This window comes from Belonocnema kinseyi, chromosome 4, assembly GCF_010883055.1.
Source record: "Belonocnema kinseyi isolate 2016_QV_RU_SX_M_011 chromosome 4, B_treatae_v1, whole genome shotgun sequence".
Classification (NCBI taxonomy): Eukaryota; Metazoa; Arthropoda; class Insecta; order Hymenoptera; family Cynipidae; genus Belonocnema; species Belonocnema kinseyi.
In genome coordinates, this window is record NC_046660.1 from 137,051,537 (window position 1) to 137,065,647 (window position 14,111).

A 14,111-nucleotide genomic window follows, 5' to 3' on the forward strand; every position below is an offset into this window, starting at 1 on the left:
GTCACGAATAGCAAGGTATTTCCCTTGAAATGTTGACAATGTCACGTATGACTGTTTTTGACTTCTACATGCTATTGAATCGCCGTATAATCTAATTATGTATCCTCCTGTAGAGCTTGAATCTTGCAAAACTCTAAAACCAGCATTAGTTATACTATCTAGTTCTTCTAATCTTGCTCTATATGTGGAACCTACTTCTGCCGTTCCTCTTGAATATCTAAATATTTTTGTTACACTAATGCAGTCTTCTTCTTTTATATTAACTTATTTGCTAGCTAAGTGATTGCTTTCTGCGTAATATCGGGCCTGATTGCACTTGATAAATACATCAAACTCCCGACTGCTTCTCCAAATGGTACCCTTTTTATCTTTATCTCCTATATTTCACTAATCTAATTTTCTCTTGTCATTACTAGCTACTAGTATATCGTCTATGTATATTGCTGGTACTGCCATTTTCTCTTGTTTTCTCCATGTTAACAATCATGGCTCATATAGATTATGTTCTAATCCTAGTTTTAATACTTCTTCTCAGAATCTTTTATTCTATTTTTTACCGCTAATCTTCAATCCATATAATGCTCTATCTAATTTGCATATTTAATTATACCGGAGCTAAAAAAATGTCTCTTTAAAAGATTGAATGTTTTCGAAATTCTGTCTAAAATAAGCCCAGGGTGAAGCCTATTTGTCTAGTTTTTAAGTAGATATTGCAAAAATAGTGTAAATGTCAATGTTTTCTTAAATTTTCAATACCTTTCGAAATAGTCAACGTTTGTCAATGTTCTTGGGCTCACTTTGAAGCTTTTTTTCACCGCATCACAATAGCTTACGAGAATGAATCATAAAAAATGTCTTTTCGAATTGCAAGAACTTGAATTTGTAATAAAAAAGTTCGATAAATTTGAAAACATCTTATCTGTAGGCAAATCAGAATCAAATTTAAGTAAATATATATTTTGAGGAATTACATAGAAAATTCATGATTATATGTTTAATATATTTTACAAAAATATTTTTGTTACAAAAAATAATATTTCAATTTTTCCAACTTTTTTGTTACAAATTCAAGTTCTTGCAATTCGAAAAAACATTTTTTACGATTAATACTCATAAACTGCTGTAATACGATGAAAAAAGCTTCAAAATGAGCGAACCCAAACTTTTGACCGTTAGTGAATTTATTCTACTTCCGTCCTTCATTGTCGACCTTGTGGTTTTTGTAAGAATTCTAAAACTTGGGTTTCCTCCATTGCTTTTAATTCTTCTCTGATTGCTTTTTCTCTTTCTAGTTTGTCTTTGCTCGAGATGGCTTCTTGATATATAACTGGATGTTTGTTTATTATGGCTATTAACGCGTACTCTAATTCGCCTTTTTCTAAATGCTTGTAATTGTCTGACGTTTTGTCAAAGTTTTTTTCTTTGTGGTTTATTTCACCTACCGTCTAAGTATAATTTTCTTTACCTTTTTCTGCGTTTACTTTCCTTTCGACTAACTTTCCTCTTTTCGTATTGTGTTCTTTTTATTTATCTTTGTCTGAACTTCGTTTGCGCGGCTTATTTAATATAATATTTAATATAATATTAATATATATTTAATATAACGTGTCTTTTTTATATATAAGGTGTCCCCTAACGGTTTATATTACTTCCATTCCTTACAATCTTTCCGCTATATATATATATATATATTTTTACAATCTTTTCCTTTCTATATATACAATTATTTACAACTATTTACATAAAGTCTTATATCTAGTTCCTTATCTCTTTTTCTTACGATAGCGGAATTTAGAACTTATTAGCAAACGAGCGAGCGAACGAAAGCGAGAGTGCAAGCGGCAGAGAAAAAGCATCAGAACGCAAACGCATCTCAGTCTACTGAACTTTTAGATTACCACTACTTACAATCTATACGCTTCTAATCTAAGCGACTTCCCTTTCCTTTTTCTTTCACTGTTTTATACCTGCATTTGCCTTTTTTTACATGCATTCTTTCATTCTCTCTCATTCACTCATCTAGCACCCTCCAACTCCCTCATCCATTCTTATTCTAATCCATCCTCCCCTGGAACCTTAACCACATTTTCTTGCCAGCTTCCTTTATCTTCCATTCCTCTTCTACATCCTTCACGTACATGCTCCCATGTTTCCTCCTCCCATTCACATATTGTACAATTTCCGTTCTGTTCTTTTTCCCAATACATCCCCTGCCTTACCTCGTTTCCCAATCTAAATCTTTATATTCTGGTCCATCTTCTCTCCCCCCATCCCTTTTCTAAATACTTTGGTGCTCCTTTCATTTTTATCATCTTATACCATTTATTATATTTTGATTCCTCAATCATCCCCCATCTTTCTATTAACAGTCTTCCCCTTTTTTCCAATTCTTCATATTTTACTCCAGTCTAGTCTTCTATTTTTCTATCATTAAATTACTCCCTCCTCTCTTCTTCCCATCACGTTAAATCGGTCGCCCTCCTTTTCCTCTCTTCTACCTCCATAAAACACTTTCTCTCCAACTCCCCTCCCTTTCCCTCCCTCAGCTTCGTCTCCAATTTCCATGCCCTCTTTCCCGCTCTAATACTTAACTTATCCCTTTGCGCTTCTTCTCTCACCATACATCCTGGCGTCCACAAACATTGCTATCATTGCCCCCTTTTCACTTTTAATTCTCTTATTTACTAGATAGTTCAGAACATATATGTTGTTCATGACCCCTATTCCTTTTCTAAACCCTGCCTGATCGGTGACTCGATCTTTTCTTCTTCAACTTCTATCTTCAATCTCTCCGACAAAATAGTTACACATACTTTATACAGTGTTGGCATCAGCGTCACCTCCCTATAATCTTTAACCTCCTCTCCTTTTCCTTTGTTTTACTATTGGTATAACTACTCCTTCTTTTCATAATTCTGACCACCCCTCTCCTCGCCATACTCTATTACACATTATCCATGCCCATTCCTCTAGTTCCACCCCTCCATATTTCCATACTTCATATGGAATCTCATCTATACCAGGTGCCTTTATATCCTTCATTATTCCTAAAACCTTAACTATTTCATCCCTTTATATGTATTCTTCCTCATCTCTTTCTCTACCATATTTTCCTCCCTTTATAACTTTTCTCTCTAGTCCTCCTAGCAATTCCAAAAAATATTTCTTCTATTCTACCATTTTAATATCTTGGTTAACGCTTTTTCTTCTCTTTCTTCCTCTATTCACTGCATTTCATGCCTCTTCTTCCATCCTAGCCTTCTCTGCCTCTTCCTCAAACATTTTATTTTCTTTCTTCTGATAACACAACTCAGTATACTACTTCATTTTTTCCTATATGCTTCCCCATTACTTTTTTCTTTTCTCCACTTTCTTAATTCCTTTTGACCTCCTTTTTTCCTCTTTACAGTCCTCATCACCCTCCTTTCTATTCCCCCCTTTACTAACTTCACTTTTGTTTGTGCACTCTAATCCTTTTTTTATTTCTCCTATCATTTTTTCCATCTCCTCGTCCACATATCCCTCTCCCATTTTGATATTTCTAACCTTTTCTCTAAATTGTTCTTTTCCTTCCCTTGACCAATCCCCTTTGCTTCACTTTTTACATTTGTTCCCCTTTTACTCACATTGCTATTGCTTTTTTGTCCCTCTAAAGTCACTATTAAGGGAAAGTGATCCAAATCAATATATTCACCTGCCTCTAGTTTCTTAAACTTCTCTCTTACCCCATCATCCACTATCACATAATCAATTACCGTTCCCCTTTCACCTCCTGAGCGTCTATATTCTCCTTTCTCATCTCCTTCTATATTTCCGCTTAAGATATACCATCCCAACTCCTGCAATCTCTTCCACAACTTTTTTCCCTCTCTATTTAGTACCTTATCTTTGTATTTTCTTCCTCTCTCTTCTCTCCACTCCCTTTCTCCTATGTCTTCTGTGCTTTCTTTAAAATCCCTACCTATTATTAGTCGAATTTTTTCTTTATTTCCCTCAATCATTTCTTTCATCTCCTCTGCTTTCTCCTGCATATCATCCTTCACATAAACCCCCACTACCTTCTACTTCTCTCCTCCTATCATTACCTCTTTTACTATTAATCCTTCTTTTTGTTCTTTTCTGTCTTTCTTATATTTCCCTGTTATACATTAGTTCCTTACTCTCATCACCATTTCTCCTATTGCTCTGTTCTTTTTATTCTTTCTCTTTGCATTTTGCACTTGCCATTTTTAAACTCTTGTTAAGCTTCCCCTTACTCTTTCCCATCCCTTTTCATCTAGCCACGTCTCCATTATTATGACCGCATCCCATTTATTAGAATTTTTCATAAACTTCCTATCCTTTCTCTCCAATCCTGCTATATTCCCGTAACAAATCTTCAATTCTTCCCTACTTTTTTTCTCGTCTTTTTTTCCTTCTTATTATTTTTTATTTTCTTATCTCCAATTCCTTCCTCTATTCTCTCCGAGCTTCCATATAACATTCTCTTCTTTGTCATCACTTCCCTCTTATGTTCCCATTTCTTTAGTCATACCAGTACCATTCTCTCCCCTATTCGCTCTTCCCTTCCTACACTTCTCACTTCCTCTATCTCTAGCTTCGCATCAATCCTCTTTTTTACTTCTGCCACTTCTTCCTTCATCTCCTTCCCTTCTAATCTCATACCCTTTATCACTATGTTTAATTTTCATTCTTCCCTCTATTTCCTTCCTATTCTTTGTTCTATTTTTTTCAGCCTTTCCTTCTCCTTATTCTCACTGTCGTCCGCATCACTCCCCTATTATTCTGCTTTTGTCACAAATCCCCATTACCTTTATCATCCCTTCGCGAATTTCTTTTAGTTTTTCCTCTTTCGTCGGAACTTCACTTTCATCTCCGCTTCCTTCAGCCCTCTTACTATTATTATTCTTCTCTACCAAATTCTGCTTTTCCGGCAGCTATCTAAACATTTTTTGATATTTCAAGCTCGCACCGATATCTTCCTTCTCTTCAGTGCTTCCCTCTCCCCTCTCTTCCTTTCGATAAAAGCTTCAATTGATCCCTCGCTTTTTGCTCTTAATCTCTCTTTTTCTATAGTTTTCGTTTATGCCCCCTTGCCTTCCTTTCTTTGATCTCCTCTTTCGGCGTACTGAACACTTCCTGCTCTAAATCTGTTTCTTCCGCGGAGATACTCGCTTCGCAAGGCATGAATCCAATTTAAACTCTCCCGCCTTCTATGCTTCCCTGCCTCTATCTACCGTCGTGGTCTCACCTTTCTTTGTTGCTACCCAACCCTGCTACTACTAATCCGATCAACCCAGTCCTCCCACTCTGTCACAAATCTCCAAACGACCTGACCTCAACTTCCACACAAATCTGTCTCAATTCTCAAAAATATCTACCTCCCCTTTACAATCTCACAGTCCCTCAATTAATCTCTCTCATGCACACCTCCCTACACACATCCACAATCTACTCACCTTAAATTTCACGACAATATCATAAAAACTCAGCATTAACAATTCCTACTATTTTACACTTTCATCTCGGAAACGGAAGCCCAATCTAACGTGTCTTGACTCCAAAAATTAGCCGGTTGTTGAATGCCACAATATGTACCCTGTTACCGTGTATCCCAATAAAATATACATTATGGCTCTTACCGCGAATTTAGTTCTTATTTTAGGAACTCTAGTGAAGGTAACGGAACCAAATATTCTAATTTTGTCTAAATGACAATTGATTCTATGTAAAAATTTAATTAGCAGTGATTAATACTCTATTGTTTTGCGTGGTGTTCTGGTGTAAATATGTATAGCACATTCTGCGGGTAATTGCCACATGCACTTAGATAATCCCGAATCAACCATAAGTTCTCTGATTTTGTTTACAATGTTTTATTAAATCGTTCTGCGGTTCTATTTAATTGTGGTGTGTATGGGAGTGAAAACTCAGGTTCTATGCCGTGGGTGTCATGTAGGATTTATTGGCCTCATTATATCAGTGTGTAATCTTTGAAGTGGACTTGTGGTCATATTTTTCCCCGTTCGAATGGTAATTTATCTATTTTTGCCATGGTGCATATTTAAAATTCTAAGATTGAATTGTCGAATTTTACGTCTTTAAGTTTTTCTTCTAATTTTTTTGATTTTTTTCAAGTAATTTAGTAAGACATTTCCTAAGCGTACGTGCCATAACATTGCCCCATTATGTTTTGTAAATTTTTTATTTTTTATTTCTAAAGGGTTTTTCTGCTTCCTTCAAAATCAACGTTTTAAATTATGTTTTGTTGTGTCCTTGATTGTTCGGGTTGTTTCATGCCTATGATATTCACTAATTGCGCTTTACAATTAAAATTTTCGGATTCAGATTTTTTTGTCCTATAGTTATTTTTGTGGCCATTAAATTTATTGTCCAGTTTAATTTTTTCATAAATTTCTTATAAAAGTATCTCTTTTGATGCTTTGTCAAATACTTTGACTTTCTCGTTATCTAAATATATCCCTAATCCTGCGCCTGTAAAACATTTAAGTGAGATGACGTTTTCTGCAATGTCTTTCGCAGCTATGTTGTTCATTAACTTTGTTATTTCCCCTTTTGCAGTGTTTGTGTAAAGGAATAAATCTTATTTCCGTCTATTTTGATGTCCGCTGACTTATTTTTATTAGCAATTTTGATTACCTGTTCTGTACATATTCTGAAAACACTTAAAACGAAGCTTTTATTACTAATTCTATGTGTTTTTTTAAGTTGAAATTAAAATGTATGTAAAATCAAATTAAATTTTTAAGTGCATCTAATCTTCAATATTATTCGGCCGGTCTTCATTCAATCAGATAAAAAATTAAGTTGCAAAAAAAATATTTTCGAAATTATCTTTATATTTATATGGTAGTCAAAACACTAAACTTTGATGATTAGCAATAATTAATAAAGGTTTTTTTTATTCCAGGTCACCATGTAATAAGCCTATTATGCCCCCAGAAAAGTGAGCATTTAGGTAAGCCTTTACCGTACTGTCCATCTAGCGGAAGTTAATTAATATCGGGACAAAAAGTCCTGACACTTGAAAAAAAGTAGCTATATCTCAGTGAAAAAAATCGCACTGAGTTCGCATTTAGCAATGCTGAATCGAAATCATTCTACCTGTTAAATGACGTTTCTCGTATCTCAGTGAAATTTTTTTTATTCTTGTAAGAGCAACGAATGTGGAGAAAATTATTCTAACTCAAGCCTTGATTTTGAAACTCAACTTTCAGCTGATCCTGTAGTCGCAAAACTGTCCGTAAAAAATGGAAAAAATTTAAATGGATTATATGTCTATTTGCGAATGGAAACCAGTTTTGAAAATTTAAAAATTTTAAAAATTGTGGTCGCCAGAATTGTTAATGCAAGCAAAAAATATCTCTGGTTTGAAAAGAGATATCGAGACGAATCAATACTGTTTCGTATACTGATAAAGCTCGGACCAATAAAAATTCAATAAAAGTGTAAGTTTACCTGTAAAGTGAGTTCGAATAATATGCCCCTCAATGAGCTATGCTAAAGTCTCTTGAGGAAATAGTGTACAAGAAGGAGGTTGAAGGGTGTCTATTCCCTGGCCGCTCGTGGCCGCTTAAAGACTTGAAAAAAGGGGTCTGCTTCTGTACGGTCCCGTGCAGCGTGTAGGTACTGGCCGATGACTAGACCTGTCCATGTGGTATATTGTACAGCAGGGGCTTACACAAGCCACAGATGCAGCACTATCCAGGGTGGCCCGGCTTTCTTAAAAATTTACGATTTTTTTCGAGGGGAAACTGAGAGAAAAGTCATGACACCCCAAAAAAAAATCTCGGTTTCTAATGCTGAACCTTGAAGTCCCTTTCTTCTGGTATGACTACAGGAATTGAAACAAACAATATTTTATTCAAATCATTCGAAGTAACTAATTGCCGATAATAGTTAACGATTACATTTTTTAAATATTAATTATACTAAATAATTAATCAAATAGTCATAATCATAAAAAAGTGGTCACAAATAAATTGAAACATTGCATGTAGTAATTTAATAAATTATTTAGGGCCACTTAACAATTTTTTAGCTATTAATACTTACAAATTTGTTATTATGTAATTCAAAATTGAGTATGTTTTTAATATTATGTAATAGAAACGTAAGTATTTGTGAATTTTTTGCTACTTTTTAATATTTTACGTTAATTTATGGGGATATAATTTTTTATGTAATTGTAAGGATTATACAATTAAGATATACTTTAGATAAGCTCAAGGCTTTATTTGAAAATTAAATGTTAAATAATTCATAGACAAACAGATTTTTAGGGAATATAAATGGTGTATATATAATAAAATTTAAAATGCATTGCATATTTTAATTATCAAAAAGAAAATAGAAAAATAAAAATTTACGATTTTATTTCACAATTCGCCATTTTATTGTGAAGTTTTGAATAGTACAATAGAAAAACTGAATAGATAGTAAAATTGATAGTACAAATAATATATATTAGAAAATGGATTAGATCTAACCTATTGACTCCTGCTATGAGGGACGTTCATTTCATAAAAAAGTATAAATAAGTTAAGTAAGTTAAAGTTAAAAGACGTCCTTTGAAAGTTTTGAAAACTGTCCTAAGTTAGACCAAATAATGTTTTAATCACATCTTATGTTCGAAATACGTCCTTAAAACATCTCTGGAACATTGTATGTTTATGGAAACTTATATAGACTAAGGACATTTTTAAGCAGTTCTAAAGATGTTCTTTAACGCTTGGGACCACTGGGTATTATTTTGTTATTCACTTTATAAGAAATAACCATTTTCGACTATAAAATTTTCATTGTGCTCAGAAAGGGTTAACGAAATAATCGCTGATCGACTGAAAAATTAAAAACTCTGTATCGGTATAGACCAAACTTCCCTCTAAAACGTGTAAATTGTCCCATATTTTTAGTATTTTCGTCTGCTGAGATTGTGAGCACAATCTGTACAAAAATCGAGGTATCTTTATTTTTTAGATAGATAAAAAAAGCTTAAAAATAAATTGTCACACATTCTTACATTTCTCACATTCTCTTTCAATATCTAATAAATAAATCTGTAGACTTTTTTCGACAATAAATTTACTGGCAAATGCATATCAATAATAAGATATGAGTCATATTATTTATTTCACTGTAGAAAATGCGAACGGAATTAATTTAAGATCGTGCAGTTATGTTCGAGGTACGTATAATAATTTACCGCCAAACTATGTTGTTTTTTAAAGAGAATAGACGACATATATATTACTAATGGTACACATTTTTCTTACTTCTAAAACTATTTCTCGTATCCTCTCATAATTGATTGAAAATTTTTGGAATTTTTTACAAATTGAAAAAATTACTTCGCTGCACATTTTATGGAAAAATGTCCGTTGACAATTTCTATTATTTTGTGTTATTTTGCAGATTCTTACTAAATTGTGTGATTTCCTTTGAAATTTATTTATTTTCCAACAATACAATGTCATGCTGTCATAAGAAACAAAGACAATTATAGGTTAACACTTTGGATAACTTTCGCACTAAACTTTTTTCTTAAAAGATAATAAATGGATGCTTTTTTCAGTTTTCACCGTGCCATTCAATTGCACTGTATAGTAAAAGTAAATGGTGTACACATTTTTAATACAAAGTACAACGTTTTTACAGCTGCAATGTTTTTTTAAAACATGTAGTATTTTTTTAGTATTTTTTGTTTATACATGTTCTTGAATTTTTTAAAGTCTGTTAAATATCTTGAAATCTTCGGAAATTTGTAGAAATTGTTTGAATTCTAATACTTTTCTTAATATATATATATGGAAGCGGGTGCAATTTTTCAGATTAGCACCCGCTCCCGGCGAAATCCTATATATATATATATATTGATTTTCTTTAATGTTTTATAATATTTAAAAATATTTTTGAATTTAGTTTGAATCTCGTGTAATCACATCAAATATTCAATAATAATTTGTAATATTTCTAAAATCTAAAATCCTAGTACATATATAATTATGATCGTAGCAATATTTTTTATAGAATGGTTCACAGAAATTTGCAGACGGCTGTACACAGATGTCTAATAAATTGTAGATGTTTTTGTAATACTTCCAGCAAGGTTAGCTGAGAGGCTGTAGGCGTTAGGAATTAGGAATGCGAAACTTGTATGGTTAGAATGTCGCGGCGAATAAAAATTTTCATAGCGTGCGATTACAAACAGTCTAGTGATTCTGTAATAGTGAATAATGGTGTACTTAAACATGTAAAAAAATATTAGAGTATAATATTAATAACATAATAATACAAGAGATTAATTTCTTGCGGCGAAAAATCTGTTATCATTTCATACAACTGTTCTCTATAGTTTCGAGACTTCTTCGATATAGACTATATTTTAGATTTTATAGAACTTTGCTACACATTTCGTTGCATAGTTCAAAGCAATGTAAAACAACGACGAATTCAACTTTTATTAAACCAGCCATCGTATCCTCTACTAGAGGATTAGTTCTATAAAATTTAATGGATATTTTTGTTCCGTGTAGCTAGTCATTACTGCATGCGTAGAATAAGACTTTTCTATGTATAACAGGGGTCTTCAAACGTAAATCCTGTATCTGCAAGAGATCCCAGGTCAATAGGTTAGATCTAATCCGTTTTCTAATATCTATTATTTGTACTATCAATTTTACTATCTATTCAGTTTTTCTATTGTACTATTCAAAACTTCACAATAAAATGGCGAATTGTGGAAGAAAATCGTAAATTTTTATTTTTATACATTTTATTATTGCTAAATAAAATATGCAATGTATTTTAAATTTTATATACACACCATATACATTCCCTAAAAATCTGTTTGTTTATGAATTATTGAAAATTGAATTTTCAAATGAAGCCTTAAGCTTATCTAAAGTATATCTTAATTGTATAATCTTTACACTTACGTAAAAAATTATATAATTATATAATGTTAAAAAAATGTATTCGTCAACTATTATCGGCAATTATTTACTTCCAATAATTTAAATAAAATATTGTTTATTTCAAGGCCTGTAGTCATACCAGGAGAAAGGGACTTCAAGGTTCAGCATTAGAAACAGAGATTTTTTTTGAGGTGTCATGACTTTTGTCTCTCAGTTTCGCCTCGAAAATAATCGTAAATTTTGAAGAAGGCCGGGTGATCCTGGATAGTGCTGCACCTGTGGCTTGTGTAAACTCCTGCTGTACAATATACCACATAGGCAAGTCTATTCATCGACCAGTACTACACTCTGCACGGGACCATACAGAAGCAGACCCCTTTTTTCAAGTCTTCAAGCGGCCATCAGCGCCCAGGCAATAGACACCTTTCAACCTCTTTTCTTGTAGACTATTTCCTCAAGAGACTTTAGCATAGCTCATTAAGGTCCAAATTATGCGAACTCACTTTAGTGGTAAACTTACACTTTTATCGAATTTTTATTGGTCCGAGCTTTATCAGTATACGAAACACTTTCTTTTAAGTCTTGATTCGTCCCAATATCTCTTTTCAAACCGGAGATATTTTTTTCTTGCATTAACAATCCTGGTGACCACAATGTTTAATACTTTAAAATTTTCAAAACTGGGTTCCATTCGCAAATATACACAGAATCCAATTGAATTTTTTCCATTTTTTTCGGACAGATTTGCGACTACAGGAACAGCTGAAAGTTGAGTTTCAAAGTCGAGGCTTCAATTAGAATCATTTTCTCCGCATCCGTTGCTCTTACAAGAATAAAAAAAATTTCACTGAGATACGAGAAACGTCATTTAACAGGTAGACTGATTTTGAATCAGCATTGCTACATGGGAACTCAGTGAGATTTTTTTTTCACTGAGATAGAGCTACTTTTTTCCAAGTGTCAGGACTTTTTGTCCCGATATTAGTTCCGAACGCCACAGCATAATCAATTTAATAGTTCCAAAAATGCCCACTGAATAACGCGTAACTTTGTTAATTTCAAATAACCTCTAACTGACCTTGAACGTTACAGTTGACCTATGATTTGGGTATGTACCTCAACGTAGAATTTTCCGCTCTATCGATTGCAGATGTAAAAAAGAGGGTTTCTATTTTAAAAAACAAAGCTAACCTTCAAAAAGCCATAAAGGTCAACTTAAGATCAAAATGAAGGTCTCCATTGAATTCTCCGTCGAAATTTTCTTCAGGAATGACCTTCACTTTTTTGAAAAATATTTTACCTGAGGAAATATCCAACCGTCCCGGGACTTTTTAGACACCCTGTATATATATCCAAAATTTTTCTCGGAATGAACTACTTGTATATTTTCGTACACTCAAAATCATAGAAAAAAACAATCAAAATCCCACATCTTAACATAAATGACGAAGTGAAAGAAGCAAAGCAAAATTTAGTATTCCAAAAATAGAAGGTTAAATATAAGGTGGCCTTCGAGTAATTTTATTGATAGCAAAAACAAAACAGAAGAATGTTCAGTCAGTGATCGTCATCATTATCAAAAATAAATTTCATTCAATAGGACGTTCATTATTTTAGTAAAGTGCTTTCGGAAGCTCACTTTTCCGGGGTCTCTATAGGTTCACAAAATATGATTGTTTTGAAAAAAAATATCTTACATCACTCATGAAGTTACATACGTCTTCACACGGGAATGGTTTTTTATACAGTAGCAAATCCATGGCCTATGGCCGTGGTTTTACTACTTGCCCTGCGAAAATTGACCTCCCTGCGGTAAAGTCGTTAAAAAATAAAAAAGTGAAATAACTGTCATCTCCATAGGCTGAAGGCGACTTCAAGCGCATCTTGTTTTAGTAACAGCAAACTACTTAAGCGACTATGGATGCGCTTTAAGTCGCTTTCAACAGAAGTTATTAAATTTTCCACATTTTCAACGTTTAAAAAAAAACTATTGCAATTACTCCATGATATTCTAATGGCAAAATTAACATAGAATCCGAATTGCAATGAGTTACATTTAATTTCCTACGCCAATTAATTGAACTGTAGAAGTAGAGCGAAGTAACATTTTCTAGAATTAAGGAATTACTATTTCCGGAATGAAAAAACAGTGCTTCATTAAACTGATGGACTTTATACATATTACGACGATTATTCTTAATTCCTTCTTTAAAAAGCAGTATATTTGAGTGAACATTAGACGAATCTGCAAACTTTTCTGAATGAAATGATCCTTTTGTAAATTTCGTGAAAAAATATGGTTAAGAGTTGTGAACTAAAGTACGAAAAATGCCGTAAATAGATATCGTACAGAGGTACCCATACTTTCAAATTATCCCAAAGCTAATAAAAACTGTGAAAAAAATCTGATATGTCATCAAAGATTTTTTTATGTAGAACAATGTTAAATATTTTTAAATATTGAAAAATGTAGTTTTTACAAGAATTTTCGTCGAAGAACATTATTTAGAAATCGATTAGAGCTATCGCATTGTTTGATGGCTTTAAATTTAAGTTAATATAAACTGATTGCTATGATGTTAGTAGAAACTAAATAAAAACATTATTTAGTGTCTAAAAGCTACTAAGAATAATTTTCAGTTTAATGAGGCAAGGTGCATTCCGAATAATTACAAAGAAGTGGAGAAAAGAGTCGATTGCGAAGTGAATTCAATCCTTCAGCGGCATGTACGTAAGATCTCCCACATATTGTTAACAATGGTGTACATAGAATGGGCCCTTATTTCAACAGATCATTTTCATTCAATTTGCATTGATAGCATAGCAATTGATAGCATAGACATTTTTCAATATTTAATATTTTTGAAAGCTGTCCAAAAATGTTTTAGAACCTATCAGAATTTTTTGAAATTTTTTCCACCATATTCTTAACTCTGGACTAATGAGTGAAGTATATGTACCTCTGTAGCGGGCCTGAATATATAATTTGTCTTCCTATTTCAATCAAAAACTCTTAACTAAATTTGTTCACGTAACTTAAAAAAAACATTTTATCCAGAAAACTTAGCAGAGTCATAAATTCTTGACTTAAATCTCCTGAAATTTCTTTCTGTGGAGCACCTGACATTCAAGGTCATAACGTGCATCGCTTTTATCCCAATTCTCCTACATTTT